The sequence below is a fragment of the Bos indicus genome, chromosome 8 (assembly GCF_029378745.1).
Source record: "Bos indicus isolate NIAB-ARS_2022 breed Sahiwal x Tharparkar chromosome 8, NIAB-ARS_B.indTharparkar_mat_pri_1.0, whole genome shotgun sequence".
Taxonomy (NCBI): Eukaryota; Metazoa; Chordata; class Mammalia; order Artiodactyla; family Bovidae; genus Bos; species Bos indicus.
This window is the reverse complement of record NC_091767.1, coordinates 109,703,952-109,724,161: the sequence shown is the minus strand read 5'-3', so window position 1 is coordinate 109,724,161 and position 20,210 is coordinate 109,703,952. Positions and strand designations below refer to the sequence as shown.

Genomic DNA, 20,210 nt, shown 5'->3' with positions numbered 1-20,210 from the left:
TTTTAAAAATCAGTGCTATTTTCCTTTTAAATAGGGGCTTTTCAATATTTAATGTGCTAAGAACTCACCTGGGGATCTTGTTAAATTCCAGATTCTGATTTAGTAGGTCTGTGACCGGGCCTGAGAATTTGCATTTTTGACAAGTTCCCAGGTTAAGCGGCCCCAGGGTTGTACTTGACTCAGATACCATGGTTTCAGTGCTATATAGCTTACTCAGTAGATGTGCTAAGAGGCACAGAACTGGTGTATCTCTGAAATAATCAAACATGCACGTGTGTATTTGCTTGATTCACACATTCTGGCTTCCCTGATAGCTCAGCGGTTAAAGAATCTGCCTACAATGCAGGAGATGCAGCAGGAACCACAGGTTCAATCCCTGGGTTGGCAAGATGCCCTGGAGAAGGAAGTGGCAACCCACTCCAGTATTCTTGACTGGGAAATCCCACGGACAGAGGAGCTTGTGGGCATAGTCCATGGGGTCGCAAAAGAGTCAGACATGACTTAGTGACTAAGCAACATGTTCTCCTATCCTTTTTTCCGTTTCTTTTCTCCTACTGAATTATACCTGTTCCTTAATAGCAAGGAGAGCACCACTCTTTCCTGTGAAGCTTGTAAGGAGCTTCTTCCCTTGTCATTTCTCCCACAGGACCTTCCCATTGATGTGGGAAGATTAAGAAACACTTTATTTCTTTATCTGCACCCCCATGTACCTTGCAGCATTATTCACAATAGCCAACATGTGGAAATAACCCAAATGTCCACTGACAGATAAATAGGGGGAAAAAAAATGTGGCCTATACATAAAGTGAAATATTATCCAGCCTTAAAAATAGAAGGAAATTCTGCCATTTTCAATGTGGATGAAGCTCGAGGACACCTTGCTCGGTGAAATAAGCCAGTCACAGAGGAATAAATACTGCTTGATTCCATGTATGTGAGGTATTTAAAATGGTCAAGCTCACAGAAGCAGAGAATAGAGGCGTGGTTACCAAGGGTCGGGGAGGAGGGCGAAAAGGGGGATATATTATTCCATTGGTATGAACTCCAATACTTCGGCCACCTCACGCGAAGAGTTGACTCATTGGAAAAGACTCTGATGCTGGGAGGGATTGGGGGCAGGAGGAGAAGGGGACGACAGAGGATGAGATGGCTGGATGGCATCACTGACTCGATGGATGTGAGTCTGGGTGAACTCCGGGAGTTGGTGATGGACAGGGAGGCCTGGCATGCTGCGGTTCATGGTGTCGCAAAGAGTCAGACACGACTGAACGACTGAACTGAAGTCTCAGCTATGCGGGATGAATAAATTCTGGAAATTTCCTGTGTGACACAGTGCCTGCGTAAACAGTACTACAGTGCGCACTTCAACGCTGAAGACGTTAGATGTCCTCTCAGGTGTTCTTACCACAGAAAACAGAAACAGGCAAAGAAAAAAGGGGCGCATGGAGGCTTATGGAGGTGAGGGTCTATGTACTGTCTTCCTTATGGTGATGTATCACGGGTGCATGCAGACTTCCAAACTCACCAGATCATATGCATCAAAGATGTGCAGTTTTTTAACCTAAATTCAGCTATTAAAAAAAAGAAAACAAAACCAAACAACAAACTACTTCTCTTGTGAGTAACAAAACCTTTCTCTCTCCTCGTGATTGCTTTACCCAAGCCACTGCTTTTGTTTTTTGAGATGGCAAGCACCGAATCTCAGCGGGGTGGGAGGGGGCGTGGTTTAGGTGGGGTGGAGCCTGATTTAGGCGGTAGAGCCCAGCGGCTGTCAGGAGCCACGCCTTTTAGCCGTTATTGCTTTCGTGTCTCCCGTGTTCAGTTTGGAGAAGGCAATGGCACCCCACTCCAGTACTCTTGCTTGGAAAATCACATGGATGGAGGAGCCTGGTGGGCTACAGTCCATGGGGTCGCTAAGAGTCGGACACGACTGAGCGACTTCACTTTCACTTTTCACTTTCATGCATTGGAGAAGGAAATGGCAACCCACTCCAGTGTTCTTGCCTGGAGAATCCCAGGGACGGGGGAGCCTGGTGGGCTGCCGTCTATGGGGTCGCACAGAGTCGGACACGACTGAAGCGGCTTAGCTGCTGCTGTGCTCAGTTTGGACTATAAAGAAAGTTAAGCGCCAAAGAATTGATGCTTTTGAACTGTGGTGTTGGAGAAAACTCTTGAGAATCCCTTGGACTGCAAGGAGGTCAAACCAGTCCATCCTAAAGGAAATCAGTCCTGAATATTCATTGGAAGGACTGATGTTGAAGCTGAAACTCCAGTACTTTGGCCACCGAATGCGAAGAACAGACTCCTTGGAAAAGACCCTGATGCTGCAAAAGATTGAAGGCAGGAGGAGAAGGGGACAACAGAGGATGAGATGGTTGGATGGCATCACTGATTCATGGTGATGAGTCCATCATGGATGGACATGAGTTTGAGCAAGCTCCGGGAGTTGGTGATGGACAGAGAAGCCTGGCATGCTGCAGTCCATGAAGTCACAAAGAGTCGGACATGACTGAGCGACTGGACTGAACTGTGCTCAACTTTGGAGCCGGTTGGCCTCAGCTCCCCTCTGCACTGTAGGATCTGGGCTCCCCCTCTGCCGTTGGCCTCTGTTTCAATAGGCAAAGAAAGCGAAGACTCAGGAAGAAAGCTGGCCCCACATGGAAGATGAAATGATCTCTTGGGAACTGGCCGTGCAAATCCAGACCTGAGAAAAGACAGCAAGGGTCACCCCTTCCCTCTCCTGAATGATTAGCACCTGCAGATCCGGCGACCCTTCCACGTTGCTCTGCTGGGCCTGTGGCAGTGGTGGAGACAGCTGTCCTCAGCCCTGGCCGAGTTTCCCCCTGGGCTGCGGAGAAACACATTTCCTGTTTCTCTAGACCACCGGGTAGCAGGGAGCTTTCTTTGTAGTGCTTGGGACAGAAACACGCATAGGAAATATTTGGTGAATATACGAGTGTGCTTTTTATGTATTCTTCTTCAAGAAATGGTCTGGGACCTCTGGAAAAAAATTGCTGAATAATTGAATGATAACATTGTTTAAAATTCAGAGGATGACTGGATCTCTGAAAAGTGTTTTCTTTTGATCCAGAAGAAAATTTTGGAATCTTGTGAGGATCCACATGTGAACGCAAGTAGAGGGTGGTTTTTATGAAAATAGAGCAGAAAGTCATAAGGAGGGGAAGCTGTGATGAACAGATACCTTGATGAAATATATATAAAGAGAGATGGATGAGATGAGAAAGATTTACAAGGGACCCAAAAGGCGATAGAATCGTTACAATGTCCCAGGAAATATTGACAGCCGAATAGACCTGATGGAAAATCAAATCGGTGATGTGGAGGACAATCTTAAGCAGTTCCCTTAATAAGTCAGAAGAAAAGTATAAACTCAGAAAAGATGGAGCAATGGTGATATGATGGCGGTTCTTGAGGAAAGAGCAGGGCCCCTCCTTCCTGACTAAGCCAGTGGAAGAGCCACACTTGGGCGGAACCTGGATAATGTGTTGAATTACAAGGAAAAAGATCAAAGTGACTAACACACAAGAATCCTGGCAGGTGAAAGCAACACATCTAAGAGGCTTCCCAGCAAGGAACAAGTCAGACTGGCTTCTATTCTTCCAAAGAATCTCACGTATAGAAAGGCAAAGTGTTTCTGCATCTCTGAGACAGGGCTAGCAGCAGTCCTTACAGGGCTGTTGCAAAGCTAAGTGAAATATGCATGGATTTAGACACTCAGAAGGGTGCCTGGCCTGGAGTTTTCCTTCATCCTGATTGGCCTTGGTGTTCTCGGTAGCTCCCAATAAATGAAGATGCTGACTTCACTGGGGCCATGTGGAGCTGGAGACATCTTGGATATCCCCAGATGTCCAGAGGGTTACTGCATCCCTGGTTTTAGAGCTCAAGACAGAGGTCTGGGGTGGAGGGGGTAATGCAAACTGAAGGGGCGGATGAAAACACCAAGAAAGCGAGTCTGAGGCATGAAGAGGTTGCAGGAGGGCCACCACTGTGATGGGCAGAGGAGGACCTGGGGAAAGTATGAGACCGATCTGAGGTTTAATAGGGGTTCCGTTCTTGGTGGTGGAGCCCACCAGGCACTTGAGGTTGTTACTTGACCTGCAATGATTATCTCCTGTGGAAGTACCTCTGCCAGATGGAAAGGCCCAGGAACTGCCCCAAATCCTTGCCCGCTGCAGGTGGACTTCCCCACAGCCTATCCCCTGCCTGGAGGGGAGCTTACCTGCTGGTACCCGGGAAGTCCCTGGCTTTTATTTGGGATCAGTCACTGATAACTCCCCTTTTTGTCGATAAGGATGTCTCCCCGTGACTTCCAGATCAGGGCAGACTAATTGGGACTGCGACGTTCAGTGTTTGGAGATTGTATGATTAGGGAAATTGTACAAATTCAATTTTGCCTCGCCAGATTCAATTCTACTCTAATCAGAGAGAGAGAGAAAACTCCAGGATAATGATGATGGGAAGAAATGTTTCCTGCCGTTTAAGTGACTTACACTGTAAATACCTCCTGGGAACGAGACCCCTGGCCTGGCCTCGAGAGGCTGTGGGAAGGGCAAGGGTTTGGTGGAGCTTCCTTATCTGATCGTGACATGTCACTATCTTCTTTTCCTGGACGGCCCTTGAATGATGCCTCTGCAGAGCTTGGAGCATGATGGCAAATAGTGTTACAGAAAGAACTCATCCCTCTGCCTGGCCCAGCTTTGCATCCTGCCAGCCCCTCTGGGCCCAAGTGGGAGGCCGAGCACCTGTGGGCTGAGGGGGGTCTGGGACCAGAAACATCGCACAAGCAGTGATGACCGAATCCGGTGGACGGTGCCTTGACCTCCAGCCCATGTTCTATGCACCTGCCTCTCTTTGCCTTGCTGTTTTCTCCATTAGCAATGCCCTTTCTCCCCTCCACCTGGCGAACTCCTATGCATCCTTCAAAGCCCACTCAAAATGTCCTTTCTAAAGATCAAGCCATCAGTTCCCCCTGGGAAAGAAGGTCACTCTGCCTTGTCCCACTGACACCATATCTCTTGCCATGAATCTGCTTTTCTCAAGGAAGCACTAGTTAGACTGAACTCAGGATGTTTCTGTCCATTCTAGCTGGAGCCAAGCTCAGTCTTAGAAAGAAACTGAGGCAGACACCATTCTACAATGTTGGCCATGCCAGGGACCAGGGAGACTCTCAGGCCAGCTCCTTTGTGTTACATGATCATGGTCCCCTCCAGCTGCAGGCCTGACCAGCCAGGACACTGGGGTATTGATGAGAGTGGGTTGATGGACATAAAGGCTTTGGCTTATGGAGAGGAGTAAGCTCCTGTTTTTGTGTTCAGGACACTAAGAAAGGCAGCCAGGTTGACCACGCAGTGTGGCTGGGCTGGATGGCAGCTCTCATAGGGTGAAGGCTGGAACCAGACCACTGGTGTGAGTCCTAGTGCTGCCACTTGGGGGACTGCCTTAAACTCTCTGGGTCTCAGTGTCCTCATCTGTGAGTTGGGGGTGCCAGTACACCTTCCTTGTAGGAAGGCTAGAGGGTTAAATGAAGTCTCCACTTGAAGTGCTCAGGATGGCTCACAGGTCAGCTCAGCAGCAGGGCATGTTTGGCTTTCTTTCTGCGGAGGGATCAGCGCCGGAAGCTGTAGGATCCGTCTTCAGGAAGGAGCGTGTGAGACTCGGGACAAGCAGTGGATCTCCGTGCCCAGAGACGCAGTGTGCTCTGGGCCTGGGGAGCAGGCTGAGGCACATGGCTGGTCTCTGGGAGTATGCAGGAGCAGCTCGGCATTCGGAATCAACCCTCAGGGAGCACTTTCTGCACAGTGCCTAACATTCCTCCCGAGAACCTTAGGATATCTCGATAGTGCCGGGGACCCATTTTGCAGATTGGAAAACTCAGGAGATCTGATCTCCAATAGGGGTGGTCATTGACACCAGGATTTCAACACTGACTCCAAAGTGCCTCAGGCATTAGCACTCCAAATCTTTCATCACATTTCGTATTCCCAGGGGTCCTGACTGTTGGTGAGATTCTGTGTACTTACTGTTGAGGACGTGGAGGCTAGAGGTGGCCCAGTGTCATTCAGTCCATGAGCTGCAGGACCACGATTTGGTCCTAGGCTCCCTGACTTTTTCTGGGGGGCCACCAGGCAGCTTAAGGGGAAAGGCCATGGTGCTGATGGTGACTCATCTCTCCATCTTGCTTGGGGACCCAGGAGCCTGACTCAGGTGTGACCGAAGCACCTTGCCTGTGGTGAGTCATGCATCTGGATAAGCATTAGCCGCATTTAATGCTGGCCTGGGATCTGAAATTTAATGACCTATGAATGATACCGGATACTTCACAAGTTTGATATAATCAGCACTGGCCAATTCCATCCAATTATTTGTTAATAAACACCGGGACCCCCAGCTGGAATTGATGCTTACAAATTTGAAATAAAAAAGCTGAGGAGTGTGAATAGAATGCAGTAGCTGCATGTTTATAACTAACTTCATTTTGGCGGGCTGGGTGACACCCAGGGTTTACTTGCTGTTCATTTGCGTTGTGAAGTTTTTTAAAAATAGTAATTATCTGCAAAAGGTCAAATATTTGATTCATCTATCTAATTCAATTTCTCAAAGGCCTTGGGATTCAAATTAATGCCCTTGTAATATCTTCATTGAAAAAGAAGATTAATTATGCTTACATGGAACTTAATTTGGCTTATCAGACCTTTAATATGGCTGTGATCATGAATGCATTTAAATTTAGGATTACGCGGGTGATCCTGGTGCCTTATTTGGGAGAACTTTTAATATTTGTCATTATTTTTATGCATATCATTTTTCCTGCCTGCTCAGGAAAATTAAAACGTCGGTTCTGAAAGAAATAAACATTATGTATTGACATTGGTAATTATGTTTTGGTATTTAAGGGTGCATAAAAAACTGCATTCTGGGCCTCAGATATAAATTTGCAGTTAATGTCCTCAGAAGAAAACTGGTGCACTTTGGCTGGACTCACTAAATTGGAAACAGGCTCTATCTGAGGTTGCTGGGATCTAGGCACAGTTTTTACTGGCATTCGGAGATGCTCAAGGGTTTGTGGGGCCCCAGGAACTCTGTTTTAGGGTCAGGAGGCCTGGGCTTTCTCTTTATCACTAAAGTGCTGTGTGACCATAACCAGTCCTAAGCCCCCTCTGAGCCCCGTGTTCCTAACTGTGAGTAGTAATCATTTGCTTAGGGGCTCTTGCTCACTGGACTGTCGGCTCCTCCATGGCAGAGCAATATCTTATTGAACCTCCAGACCCATCAGTACAGTGTCTGTTGCATATAGATGATATATCGGGCTTTGACTCCTAACAAAGGCAGTGGGGTCTTGGAGACAGTGGGTACGATAGTTCCGAGTTTGGCTCTGTATCTCTGTATCAGTTAGCTATTGCTGCATAACAAATCATACCAAAATGTAGGTCTTAAAATAAGAGCTCTTCATTGCTTTTCAAGACTCTGCAGGTCACCTATGCTATTCTGCTGGTCTGGGCTGGATTGCGGGATCTTGGCAGGGCTTGTTCATATATCTTGGGTCAACTGGCAGATGGGCTGGAGGCTGGCTGGTCTAGAATGACTTTGGGTGTGATACTTCATGCATTTGCTCATTCCCTGGTGGACTAGTCCAGGCTTGTTCTCATGGCAGAACAGGAGTTTGAGCGAGGAAGCAGAACCATGCGGGATTCAGCTTGCATCTGGTTTGCTTTTGTCTCGTTGGCTTAAGTAAATGACATGGCCACGCCTAGAGTCAGCATGGGAGCAAAAGGGGAGGGACCCAGGGAGGCAGCAGAGCTTGGGGCCAGCATTGCGATCAGCCTACCACAGGCCCCACCTCAGTCCTGCCAATCGATGGCAGGCAGTGTGAGCAGCACAGGGACCTCGAGTTCCGTCTCAGTCTTCTCCTCTGTTCGGTCTGGCAGAGATGCGATGAGGTTGAAATGTGACAAGTGTATTTTAGGTCTTTGGCACCACGTTTGCGGTGACTGCCTAGCATCGCTTACCCGATGCCTGAAGGAGGAATACCCAAAGACAGGCACTGCAGGTGTGTTTGTAAGGGTGGAAAATCAGAAACCACCTAAATGCTCATAAAAAAGGCCCAGTGAAATAAATCGCGGCATACTCATGGAATGGCACACTTTTTAGCCTTCAATTCAATAAATCAGTGTCCTGCCGTGAAAGGGGAAGAAAGCGCAACGTGCGGTGTATTATATGAAGCCGTTTCTGTGTGTGCAATGCCAGCTGTATGTTTACCCTGGCTTACAGAGAAATATCTGGAAAACTATGTTCCAAACTATAAGTAGTGGGATTTAACACTTTTAGATGTCTTGAATTTTTACACTGAACGTGCATTACTGAGAAAGCCTGCATTTCTCGAATGAAAGAATAAAAAAATGGAAAAAAATTTTAGGCAAATAATATTAAAAAATGATGGCCTTTAGGAGCTTCCTGGTGGCTCAGTGGTAAAGAATCTGCCTGCCAGTGTAGGAGACACGGGTTCCATCCCTGGGTTCAGAAAGATCCAACATGCCGTGAAGCACCTAAGCCCATGTGCCACAGCTGCTGAGCCCATGCGCCCTAAAGGCCGCGCTCAACAAGCGAGAAGCCCATGCACCGCAAGTAGAGCAGCCCCCGCTCGCCACAGCTGGAGAAAAGCCAGCGCAGCAGCGAGACCAGGACAGCTATAGATAGATAGATAAGTAAGTAGAAAATTAAAAACAAATGATGACTTTTAGGTTCTAAGTTATCTGAATGGTTGATAATAGTATTCAATGATAAATAATAAAATAGCAGGTACCATTTACTGAGGACTCATTACTCAGTCTTCCCTGGTGGCTCAGACAGTAAAAGCGTCTGCCTGCAATGCGGGAGACCTGGGTTCCATTCCTGGGTCGGCAAGATCCCCTGGAGAAGGAAATGGCAATCCACTCCAGCACTCTTGCCTGGAAAATCCCATGGATGGAGGCGCCTGATAGGCTACAGTCCATGGGGTCCCAAAGAGTCGGACACGACTGAGTGACTTTCACTTTCACTTTCATTATATGCTGAATACTTTACATCCTGACAGGTAGGTGGATTTCCATTTTACAGGTGAGGAAACTGAGGCTCAGAGCAGGGTGAGAGCTGCCCCCCTGGGGTTCACCGTCGGACCCCCTCTTTTCACAGAGAGGCCACACCGTGTCAGTTTGTATGGCAGAGGCTCTCCTGCCTCCCCGCCCATCAGGAGGGCCGCGTGGCTCTCCCAGATACAGGTTCCTGGGCCCCACCCCGTATCCAAAGCCATTCCTCTTTTGAGAGGGGACTCGGGACTCTGTGGTTACTATGTGCCCACAGGGATCCTGGGGCAGTCAGGCTGGCATTCAAGAGCTGAGGCCTTCATTCCTTTTATCTCGTCCGGTGACTCACAACCCAAGGAGATGAGTGGAAGGTGGACTGTGGCCCTCACTGTCTGTGCTGTGGATGAGGAAACTGAGGCTCAGAGAGAGTCATTCGCTCAGGGTCCTGAAACTGGGAAATGGGATTTAAGCCCTAGCCTGACTCCAGGGGGCTTCCCTGGTGGCTCAGCTGGTAAAGAGTCCGCCTGCAATGCGGGAGACCTGGGTTCGATCCCTGGGTTGGGAAGATCTGCTGGAGAAGGGAAAGGCTACCCACTCCAGTATTCTTGGGCTTCCCTTGTGACTCATCTGGTAAAGAATCCACCTGCAATGCAGGAGACCTGGGTTCGATCCCTGAGTTGGGAAGTTCCTCTGGAGAAGGGAACGGCTACCCACTCCAGTATCCTGGCCTGGAGAACTCCATGGACTGCGTAGTCCGTGGGGTTGCAAAGAGTCGGACATGACGGAGCCGCTTTCACTTCCCCTTTCTGGCTCTAAGGCTGTGTGCCACCCAGTGGATGGGCTGGTAGGTGGAGGAGGCCTTTCTGAAGGTAGCGGGGAGGAGGGACGCTTTTGGATGTTGGGGTCCCCCTGGTAGTTTGTGGAGGCCACCTGCCCTCCCCCCGGCCCTGGCTGCTGGAGTAGAGATGGCAGAATCCCGGTGGCCCGTTTATCTGCCAGGGATTTGGAGGCTGATACTGTCGTGGAGCTGTGGTGAGATTATTGGCTTTACTTGCAGTCGACTGGGGGGACTTGCCCCCCAGATGATCCCAAAGATCCAGCCCAATAAAGTGGGAATGAGAAATGGGTGCTAACTGGTCCAATGCCTCCTGCCTCCCTTCCCGGCTTTTGGAGATCTGATGGCTCTTTCTCTCTTCCTCTTTTCAGTTTCTCGCTTCTTGGCTTTTATTAGCACATTTCAGGGGAATAGGTTTGCTGGGAAAAAGTGGTTGTAATCAGAGTGCTTCGAGCCGTCTATCATCGGTGATGTGGGCACCTGAGGGGTCTCGGCCTGCCTTCCTGGCCTCTGTAGCTGCTGGGAGCCAGCTGCTTGGGGACATGGGGTTGGGGACACAGGTAGGACTGGGGGTGCCCTGTAGGCCTGGGAATGTCTCCTGTGTCCCCCTAAAACTCAGAGGGAGTCTTCTGCCATCACTATCTCTGTGTTGGCTTCCTTGGTGGCTCAGATGGTAAAGAATCTGCCTGACAAGCAAGAGATGCAGGCCTGATCCCTGGGTTGGGAAGATCCCCTGGAGGAGGAAATGGCAACCCACTTCAGTGTACTTGCTGGGATAATCCCGTGGACAGAGGAGCCTTGAGGGCTACCGACCAGGGGTCACAGAGTCAGACACGACTTAGTGACTGAGTGCACAGGCATCTCTGTCTTAGGTCTGGGGGCCAGGACATGCCTCCTGGTTTCTTCCCCAGGACAAGGAGCCCCATGATGGCATCTTTTTGTCCCCTGTCCTCCAGCTGAATTTTTGCTTCCCCTCAGGCCCTAAAGGGTCTGTTCACAGTCATTTCGTGTATTTTATTTTAGTTCTTGTAACAGCTTTATTGATATATACACCACACAATCTACCCAATTAAACTGTGTAATTCAATGGTACAATTGAATGGTGTTCACCAAGTTGTGCAAACACCACCCTGTTAATTTTTGAATATTTTCATCTTCTCTAAAGAAAGCCCATTACCCTTTAGCTGTCACCCTCCAACCCACCATCCCTTCCAGCCCAAGCAACCACTAACCTATGTTGTCGTTATAGATTTTCCTCCTGTGGGCATTTTGTGTCAATGGAATCATACGGGACATGGTTTTGGGGGACAAGCTTCTTTCACTTGGTGAAACGTTCACAAGGTTCCCTCGTGTTGTGGCTGTGTCAGTGCCCATTCCTTTTCATGGCTAAATAATATTCCATTGTTTTCGATAAATGGATAAATATGCCATCATTTATTTTATGTTACGAGTATTTTTTTTCTTTTTGTTCCCCAAAAGATTTACCAATAAATGCAAAGAATACTGTCAGATTAAAAACAAAAGTAGGAGATCATTTCTGAGAATTTTTCATCAGAAGAATATTGCAGAAATGGGAAAAATAATTGCACCAGGAATTCCATGGCAGCTTGCCTTGTAATTGCCAACATGAGAAATAACCTAAATGTACAGAAATAGGGATCTGGCTAAATAAATTATGATAATCCATATGTCATGTGGATTTATAGTCATCGACATGAAAAGCTATATCCATGACATGTAGTTGAGTCAATTAGGCAACCCCATTTTTGTAAAATTACACTTTCATTTCATGCCCATCTGGAGGATCGTTCACCATAATGTTCACATGAACATTATCTCTGAAGGACAGAATGTCAAGTGCTCTGTGTGTATTCTTATTTGGGGGAGAAAAAGAGTGAGGGAATTGGAGCTGGGAGTAAATACATGTAGCAACATAGGATATACCCAAGGGAACGTTTGTTCTCCTAAGTGTGTGCCCATGAGTCACCTGCATTTGTGGAAAGGCCCTCCACACTGTGCCCTCTCAGAGAGCACTAGAAAACAGACGGGCTGGATGATCAAATTTATCCATGGCTCTGAGCTTCCCGGCAGCCAAAGCAAAGAGGGAAAGGAGCACCCACACCTCACTGGCCTTTGTCCAGAGGACCCTATTCCTGAGTGAGGCTGAGCGAGCCATTCCTCTTGGGTCTCAAGGAGAGGCTCCCTCCTGTCATGACAGACAGCATCCTGTACGTGTCTTCTCGGTACACACAAAAGTGAGACTCCTAAGCACGAGCCATGAGGGCAGTGAAGTGAGCCTATGAGGGAGCAACAGGGCAGGGCAGGGGTTGCTATCCACTGTCAGTGCCTGATGTTTGGGTTGGTGCCCTGAAGCAGGGATGGGAGGGGGACCCTCATGGGTGCCTACTCCTCTGGCTCATCCTCAAGGGTCTCATCATGCCCACTTTGCAGCTGAGGAGGTCGAGAGGAGGTATCAGTTGTCTCAACTTACGGAGTTGAATGAGCAGAACAGAAAAGCCTTCCCAGGACCTGCAGCTCTGGAGCCAGGGCTCTTGGGACCCTACCCCTGGCCTCGAGGGGTGGAACCCTGGTTCCAAGCAGCCTGTCTCCAAAGCCCTGGCATGCTCTTTTTCGTTCAGGCCAGGTGGTCCTCTCCCCGCAGCCTGCCTCCTGACTGCTGTGTGACCCTGGGCCTCAGCTTCTTCATCTGAAAAGTGGGGATAACGAGAGTTCCTCTTCCATTCCTTCTGGGGAGAAGGAAATGTAACAGTCAGGTAAGGACCTGAGGACAGTGCCTGGCCCACAGGAAACACTCTGTCTTCCCGAATCTGGTTTAGTCCACTCCCATTCATCCTCCTCTGTGTATCGACTGGACTTTTCTGCCCCTCTGAGGGTGCCAGTCCCCATCTCCTTCATGGAAACCCACCAGCATCAGCAGGGTATCTGTGCCCGGAGTCTGGTCAGCCTTCCCAGTGCCCTCTCTCCTCAGCACCCCACCCCCCCCACCCCGGGTCCATCCTCCATCAGTTTCCGCAGCTAAGCTTCTCCCTTTATCACCTGTGCCCTCTGCTTGGCCCTTTCTCCTTCCTCCCTTCACCCAGCGGATGCCTCCTTACCTTTTGGGTTATGGCTTAGATAACACCTCCTACAGGAAGGCTTCCCTGATCCCCTGACTCTTCCCCACAGCACCCCCACGCTTTCCGCCTTCATGGCACAAGCATTCCCTGCTCCCTTTCGGCATCTCTGCACACCTGGAGTTTGGAGGGGAGTGACCCTCAGCTTGTTCATGACTCACAGAGTGTTGGCCTCATGGGGTAGTTGAATGATGAATGGCTGGAGAAAGAGTAGGCTTTGGCAGGCAGAGGCCAAGCCATGCTGATGGACTCCATGAATGAGTAAAATCCTGACATGTTCGGGCTTGGAATAGAGCGGATGTGCTGTGCATGTGGGCCGATAACCCGTGTCATGGGCTTGACCATCAACCCATTTGATAGCTGAGTAAACTGAGTACCGAGTGGTTAACCTGTGCGCCTAAGGTCACCAGCTAGTGAGAGGCGAGCCGACTGCAGGCCCTGAACCAGCCGCGGGGCCCTGCTCCCAGGCCACACGCGGAGAGACGGGCGGGCCGTCCCAGAAATGAAGGCGAGCGGGGGCTGCTGGGGTGAGATGAGCATTTTAATAAGTTTGCCTGGGTGCCTGCGGGAGAGATAATGAACCCACAGCGGACTCTCGCCTGCGCACCTCCTGCTGCGGGCATGGATCCTGACCGGCCACCCCAGGTGGACCAATGTAACCCCCACGTTTGAACGTCAAGTAGAGTGTACCGTAAAGGGGTACACAGAAGAGCCCCAAACACTGAAAGACAAACACACACAGTATTCTCCAACACAGCCATGTACAGGCTCATGAAGGCAGGCATAACACACACACACACGCACACACACACACGTCTCAGAGATTTGCAAATAGAAGGAAAACTCTCAGGAGTGAAGTTTCAAGGGCTCAGGAGGTGGATGAAGCCAGGAAGCTGCCCCTGGGATGTCCATCGTGTGTGTGCGCCTAGTTGCTCAGCTGTATCTAACTCTTTTACTGCCCCCCGCGGCAAGTTGCCTGTCACATCAAGGGGTGCCCCCTGGTACTGTGGCCATTGACCCTGAGGCAGAGGGCTCTTTCTCAAAGAGTAATCTGACCACATGACTTTCTGTTTAAAACTTGCCTGAGGCTCTGACTGCTCTCGCCTTTGGAGTCTTGTGTGTGATTTGGCTCCTCTGCCTTCCTGCCTTTCGCCATCTCAGCCCAGCCACATGGACTCTTAAGGTCCCTCCCACCCTGAGGTCATTTCCTCTATCAGCGGAGCTTTCCTGTCAACTGTCATGGCCCTTCTGGCCTATTCACACTGGTCTTCCGTTTCTCCATTCAGATGTCACCTCTTCCAGGAAGCCTTCTCTGACTTCCCAAACTGGCTCAAGGGCCCCACTCTCCGCCCAGTCCTTACCCATCTGAACTGCCATCCTCATGGCTTTGTCTCCTTCACTAGCCAAAAGCTTTTTAGAGCATCTGGGTGTCTCTGGTGGCCAGCACAGAGTTGGGCATCAGGATTCCAGGCTCAACTCTGCTTCTCTGTTTCTGATGGCCACTCTCCTTCACTGGGGCCAAGGTGTGAGACAAAACCTCTGTGCGATGCAGGACAGAGCATGGCACAAACCACCGTGACTGAGGCAACCTGGTACCTTCTTAACACGTCCCAAAGTCTCTATCTCATGACATCTCAGTGCCTAACAAAGGTGGGCTTCCTAGGCGGTGCTACTGGTAAAGAACCCGCCTTCCAGTGCAGGAGACATAAGGGACGTTGGTTCAATCCCTGGGTCGGGAAGATCCCCTGGAGGAGGGCAAGGCAGCCCGCTCCAGTATTCTTGCCTGGAGAATCCCATGAACGGAGGAGCCTGGTGGGCTACAGTCCATAGGGTCGCAAAAGAGTCGGACATGACTGAAGCAAATGAGCACACACACACGCGCACCTATCCTAGGAGCTACAGGAGGCCGGAGTTAGTACCTCCAGATGGTAAAGAATCCACCTGCAATGTGGGAGACCTGAGTTCAATCCCTGGGTTGGGAAGATCCCCTGGAGGAGGGCATGGTAATCTATTCCAGTGTTCTTGCCTGGAGAATCCCATGGGCAGAGGAGCCTGGCGGGTCACAAAGGGTCAGAAACGACTGAGCAATTAAGCACAGCACAGCTGAGAAAACCGAGGCTCAGGGAGGGGAGAGGCAGGCACAGGTGCAAACCCAGGTCTCTGGCCTCCTTCTCCTGCCGGAGCTGGCGTGATCAGGGAAGGCTGGAGAGGAGGAAGAGCTTCTGCTGGGCTCCTGTCTGGGTGAGGTTGGGACACGCTGGGGAGGCTGGGGGAGGCCTTCGGGAGGAGCGGCAGCCTGGACCAAGGTTTCAGCAGGGAAACTGTGGGATGTAGGCATGCTTCTATGCTCCTGACCTCGCCGAGCCCGGGTGAGGAGGCTGGAGAGGCAGGCCAGCACTGGATCCTAGGGAGCCCTGCCAGCCAGGCTAAGGACTGAACTGCATCCTGGGGTGCTACAAGGCCCTGGGGAAGAGTTCGGAGCAGGAAAGAGGCTTCGCTCCGGAGCTGGGAGCCTACTGAGAAGTCTGGAGCCACATCCCAGCTCCGGCGACAGAGGCTGGAGCGGCCTGCACGCCCCCTCCCTTTGCCCTCTGTCCGACCTTGGCGGGGTTCCCAGGGATACGGTCCGATTTGCCCCGTGGTCTCTGCTTCAGAGGTGGCCGCTGCTGAACGGCCCTCCCTGAGAGCGTCCGGCTGCTGTCGGAGGGCCTGGTTGGGAGCACGGGGCGGGGGCGGAGGTGCGGGTTTGCGGGGAGCCGGGCGCGCGAGGTGGGAGGCGTGGCCGCCGCCTCTGACTTCCACAGGGGGTCAGTGTAGCATTAAAGTTCCTCCCGCCGGCTCCGCCCCCGCCGCCTGCACACACCCTGACGGAGGCGCTTAGGTTCAGAAATCTGGGTCAGCTAGTTATATTTGGAACCCGTGGTGGGCAGGCGGGAGGCCCGGTGGGCTGGGGGAGGCAGAGCCACTTGAGAATGAAGTGTGTGTTTGTTTTCTTTTTTGTGTGGATCTTAGAGTTGCAGAAGGAACTTCCTGAGAAAGCCACATTTCTGTAGCAGGGAGAGGACCCCGCCCTTGCCTCCTGGAGGTCCCCAGTGGGTTGGCAGAGACCCCTCTGTCTCTGCTTTCACTGGGAAGGTGGGGTCCACCCAGAGGGCTGTTCTGACAGACTTCAGAGCCCTAGGGAGTCTCAGCAATGACCCAGATCTCCAATAATCTGGTACATCATTCAACTTTCTGCTTGGTTGTTGAGAAAGTTGAGAAACAGACCAGAGAGGGGCTCAGATTTGCCTAAAGTCCTGCAATAGGTGGAGGTCAGGTTTCCCCATTTCAAGCTCGGATTCTTCCTTTTGCCTGTGCTCCACAGAGTCTTGGGGGGCTTCTTTGAACTGTGGGTCCTTAAGCCTTAACTCCAAGGATTCTGTTTCGCTTGGTTTGGGAGAGGGTCTGAGGGTCCACTCTCTATAAACAGACTGCCCAAGGAGTTTTGAAACAGGTTGCGGGCAGATCACACTGGGGGCTCACCCAGCCAAGTTCTTGAACTTCTCAGACTTGAATGTACATATGAATCACCTGGGCCTGGTGTTCAAATGCCCGTTCCGATTCAGTACATCCAAGAGAGGGGGCCTGAGAATCTGTATTACGTCTAAGAGACTCCTTGGTGATGCCGACCAACACCCTGAGACTTGTGGTTGAGAGCACACTCTCATCCTCTGAGCATGCACGAGGGGCAGATAAGTTGCAAAGCTAACAGACACCCACTCTGCTGTTCCCTCCCAGGGGAGCCTGATGTTTTATGGAATCACGTCACTTTCTGAAATTTCTTCTGAACCTCAAATCTAACCACTCACCCCTCCTCTGAATTCCCTAAATCAGAGACGAGGGAATCCCAAACAAAGAAGAAGGAAAAGGCAGAACTCTCACCAGACTCCACGGCTTAGAGGAATCCTGCAAAGCTGCAACTATTGGCAAAATCTCTACTCTGTTTCCTGGAGGGCTTCCCAGGTGGCGCTAATGGTAAGGAATCGGCAAGGGTTTGATCCCTGGGTCAAGAAGATCCCCTGGAGGAGGAAGTAACAACTCACTCTACTATTCTTGCTAGGATAATACCATGGACAGAAGAACCTGGTGGGCCATGGGGTCGCAGCGAGCCAGACGTGAAAGAGCACACACACTCCTCCGTGTCCCCAGAGCCCCAGAGGGACGGAGTGCTTGGGGAAACTTAGGTGACCCTAATTCCCCCATGACACTTGTCCTGGGTCTCTTTTCCACACCTTCCCAATATTATTTCTGCTCCTCCCCTGAATCTTGTGTTATGTTAATAGTCCCTAAGTATTTTTAATTAGATTTTCCAAGCAAAAGAAAGTTTCCAAAGTTAATTAAAAGTTGCCTCGCTGTAATTGTATGAAAGCAGCTTTTGCTTCTGAAAATTAAATTCTCATAATTAAACTCCTCTATCCGTTTAAAGATTTCGGTGAAGTGTTTATTGTTCGTTTATTATGAGGAAACCTTTGGTGGGTTGCTGCTCGTCCAGCCAGGCAGATGCCTTGCCATGGACTCAAGTTTCTGCTTCCTTTGGTGACTGCATGCCCCTGGGAAAGGAAGATCATATCCCGCCTGGGTTAGGTGGTTGTGGGAAACGCAGGCTTGAGCTTGTCGCCGAATCCTGTTGCGCTTTGTACGGCAGACCATACACATCCTGACTCGCTTGTATGCGTGGCCCCTCCCCGTTCACCCTTCATTTGCATCAGCATGGGCCACGTGACTTCCGCTGGCCAATAAGTGGAGGATACGTGATTTGTGTGACCCTAAGCCAGAAACTTCAGGAGCTACATACAGTTTGCCGCGATCGTCTCCTGTGTCTCTGCCGTTATGAGTGGCAACGTCATAGACAGACAGAGGCGGCCCCGCCAGTCTGGGACCTGGAGGAAGGTAAGGTGAAGCAGAGATGCAGTCACCGACCTCTGTACTGGTGTGTGCCTAGCTAATTCTCATGACTCAGCTTAGAGGCCCCTTTTTAAAAACATAAAACCAAGTCAGGATTAGTCGTCCTTCCTATTAGCTTCCACAGCTCCTGAGTCTTTCTGATCTACAAACACCTATGCTTCTGTGTCTAACTGAATAAATGGCAGGGTCCGCTTAAAATTGAATCCATTGAAAACAGACACTGAGCATCTTTACACCTCTCTCCTACTCTGACTTACCGTGTGCCTCCTTCCACTTTTTGGACACGCACACAGTTGGACACGACTGAAGCGACTTAGCAGCAGTAGCAGCGCTAATTACGCCATGTATGGTTCCCCTGTGGGAACCAGAATAAACACTTTGCCCAAAAGTCCATGTCCTCATTCCACAAGCTGAATATGTTGTGTTACATGGCAGGGAGGAATTAAGATTGCAAATGGAATTAGCTTTGCTACTCAGATGACCTTCAAAGAGGAGGGTTATTCAGGGGTCTCCAGTAGGATCACTGGGTCCTAAACAGTGGAGGAGGCACACGGGGAGTCAGAGGAGTAGAGAGGTGTAAAGATGCTCTGCAGATGGAGGAGGGGGCCACGAGCTGAGGGACACAGGTGGCTGGCTTCTAGGAGCTAGAAAAGGCAAGGACACAGATGCTCTCCCACAGCCTCTGGAAGGAACACTGTCCTGCAAACACTTTGGTTTTAGCCGAGTGAAAGCCATTTCAGACATTTGACCTCCAGAACTGCAGGATAGTAAAGACCTTTGTGTGCTTTCCAGGCGACTCAGTGATAAAGAAAGTGACAGTCAGTCGTGTCCAACTCTGCGAGCCCATGGACTACACAGTCCATGGAATTCTGCAGGCCAGAATACTGGAGTGGGTAGTGGTTTCCTTCTCCAGGGGATCGTCCCAATCCAGGGATTGAACCCAAGTCTCCCGTGTTGCAGGCGGATTCTTCACCAGCTGAGCCACCAGGGAAGCCGGAGTGGTAAAGAATCCACCTGTCAATACAGGAAATTCAGGAGATGCAGTTTCAATCCCTGGGGTGGGAAGATTCCACTGGAGAAGGAAATGGCAACCCACTCCAGTATGCTTACCTGGAAAACTCCATGGACAGAGAAGTCTGGTGGGCTACAGTCCATGGGGTCACACAGAGCTGGCCACAACTGAGCACGCACACACACACAAATTCATGGTGGTTTGTTAAAGAGGTGAAAGGAAACGAACGGACCCCACATTTACTGTTTCTTCATTTCTAAATGTTCTCCTTATATAATGTCATTAGTATAAAGTAGGTTTTCTATTTTCAGGGCACCAGGGAGTGAAATATTAGTGGGTGGCTTTGATGAAGACTTTTGTCTTTCCCAAGTGGCCTTCCCTCTTCCGATTAAAAAAAGAAAATGTAACTACCCCCCAGCTCTGCCTGTTTCTCCCCTGGTTGCATCTCTCTACTGCAACAAGGTCTGAGTAGTCTGCAGTTTCCTCTGAATTTACCAACTACTGTTTTGGCTTTTTCCTAGCTACCCTGACCCTTATCCATCCTCCTAAACCATAGATTCCCTCGAATCAGTACTTTACATTTAATATTATTTCACTTTTCCCAAGTGTCCTTTGCATTTTTTATCTCCTTGTTGAACTAATTTGTGATTTTCTTCATTTAGTTCCTTCCTCCCTCCCTTCCTCCTTCCATCCTGCCCTTCCTCCTTTTTAATGCTGTGCTACTATTATGGATGACTATAGATACTCTGCAACATTATAATTCTGTATACTAAGCAGTGAAAAATACCACCTGTCCCAGTACCAACCCTGGCTCGCTGTTTGCCAGACCCAGAAGCAGCATGCTTTGGCGACCGTGTACAGCTCTGACCTACTTTACCTCATTGTTCCGAGTGTTGCTGTCCTTCACTGTATTTTTAACTATTGTGTCCTGTCCTCTAAATTTAAACTTTCTCACCACTCGGCTACCCAGAGGCTGACAAACATTTCCTTGTTTCTTGTTTCATTTCACTGCACTCTGAATTCAGGACCAGGAGTAAAGTTCTGATCGAAACAGTCCAAAAAGGTCTGTATTCTGGGAGGGAAAAGAGACCAGCCGCACTGGCTCCTTTCATTTTAATTTCAATTCTTCTTGTGCTAAACACTCCCCATACTGCATAGTTTCACAAAAGCTACATTCCAGGGGAGCAGAGAATGGGGACAGTTTG

At 49.9% G+C, this 20,210-nt stretch overlaps 1 long non-coding RNA gene across 2 annotated transcripts; it reads left to right on the top strand.

The window, feature by feature from the left end:
* The first annotated feature begins 1,817 nt into the window (after positions 1-1,817).
* LOC139184661 (uncharacterized) lies at positions 1,818-17,552 on the top strand. Of its 2 annotated transcripts, none has more exons than XR_011568220.1 (3): positions 1,818-12,689; positions 16,923-17,063; positions 17,149-17,552. It is a non-coding gene; the product is annotated as an uncharacterized lncRNA (long non-coding RNA). The 2 variants fall into 2 exon arrangements; XR_011568219.1 differs by lacking the exon at positions 1,818-12,689 and adding an exon at positions 12,701-15,290.
* The last annotated feature ends 2,658 nt before the right edge of the window (positions 17,553-20,210 follow it).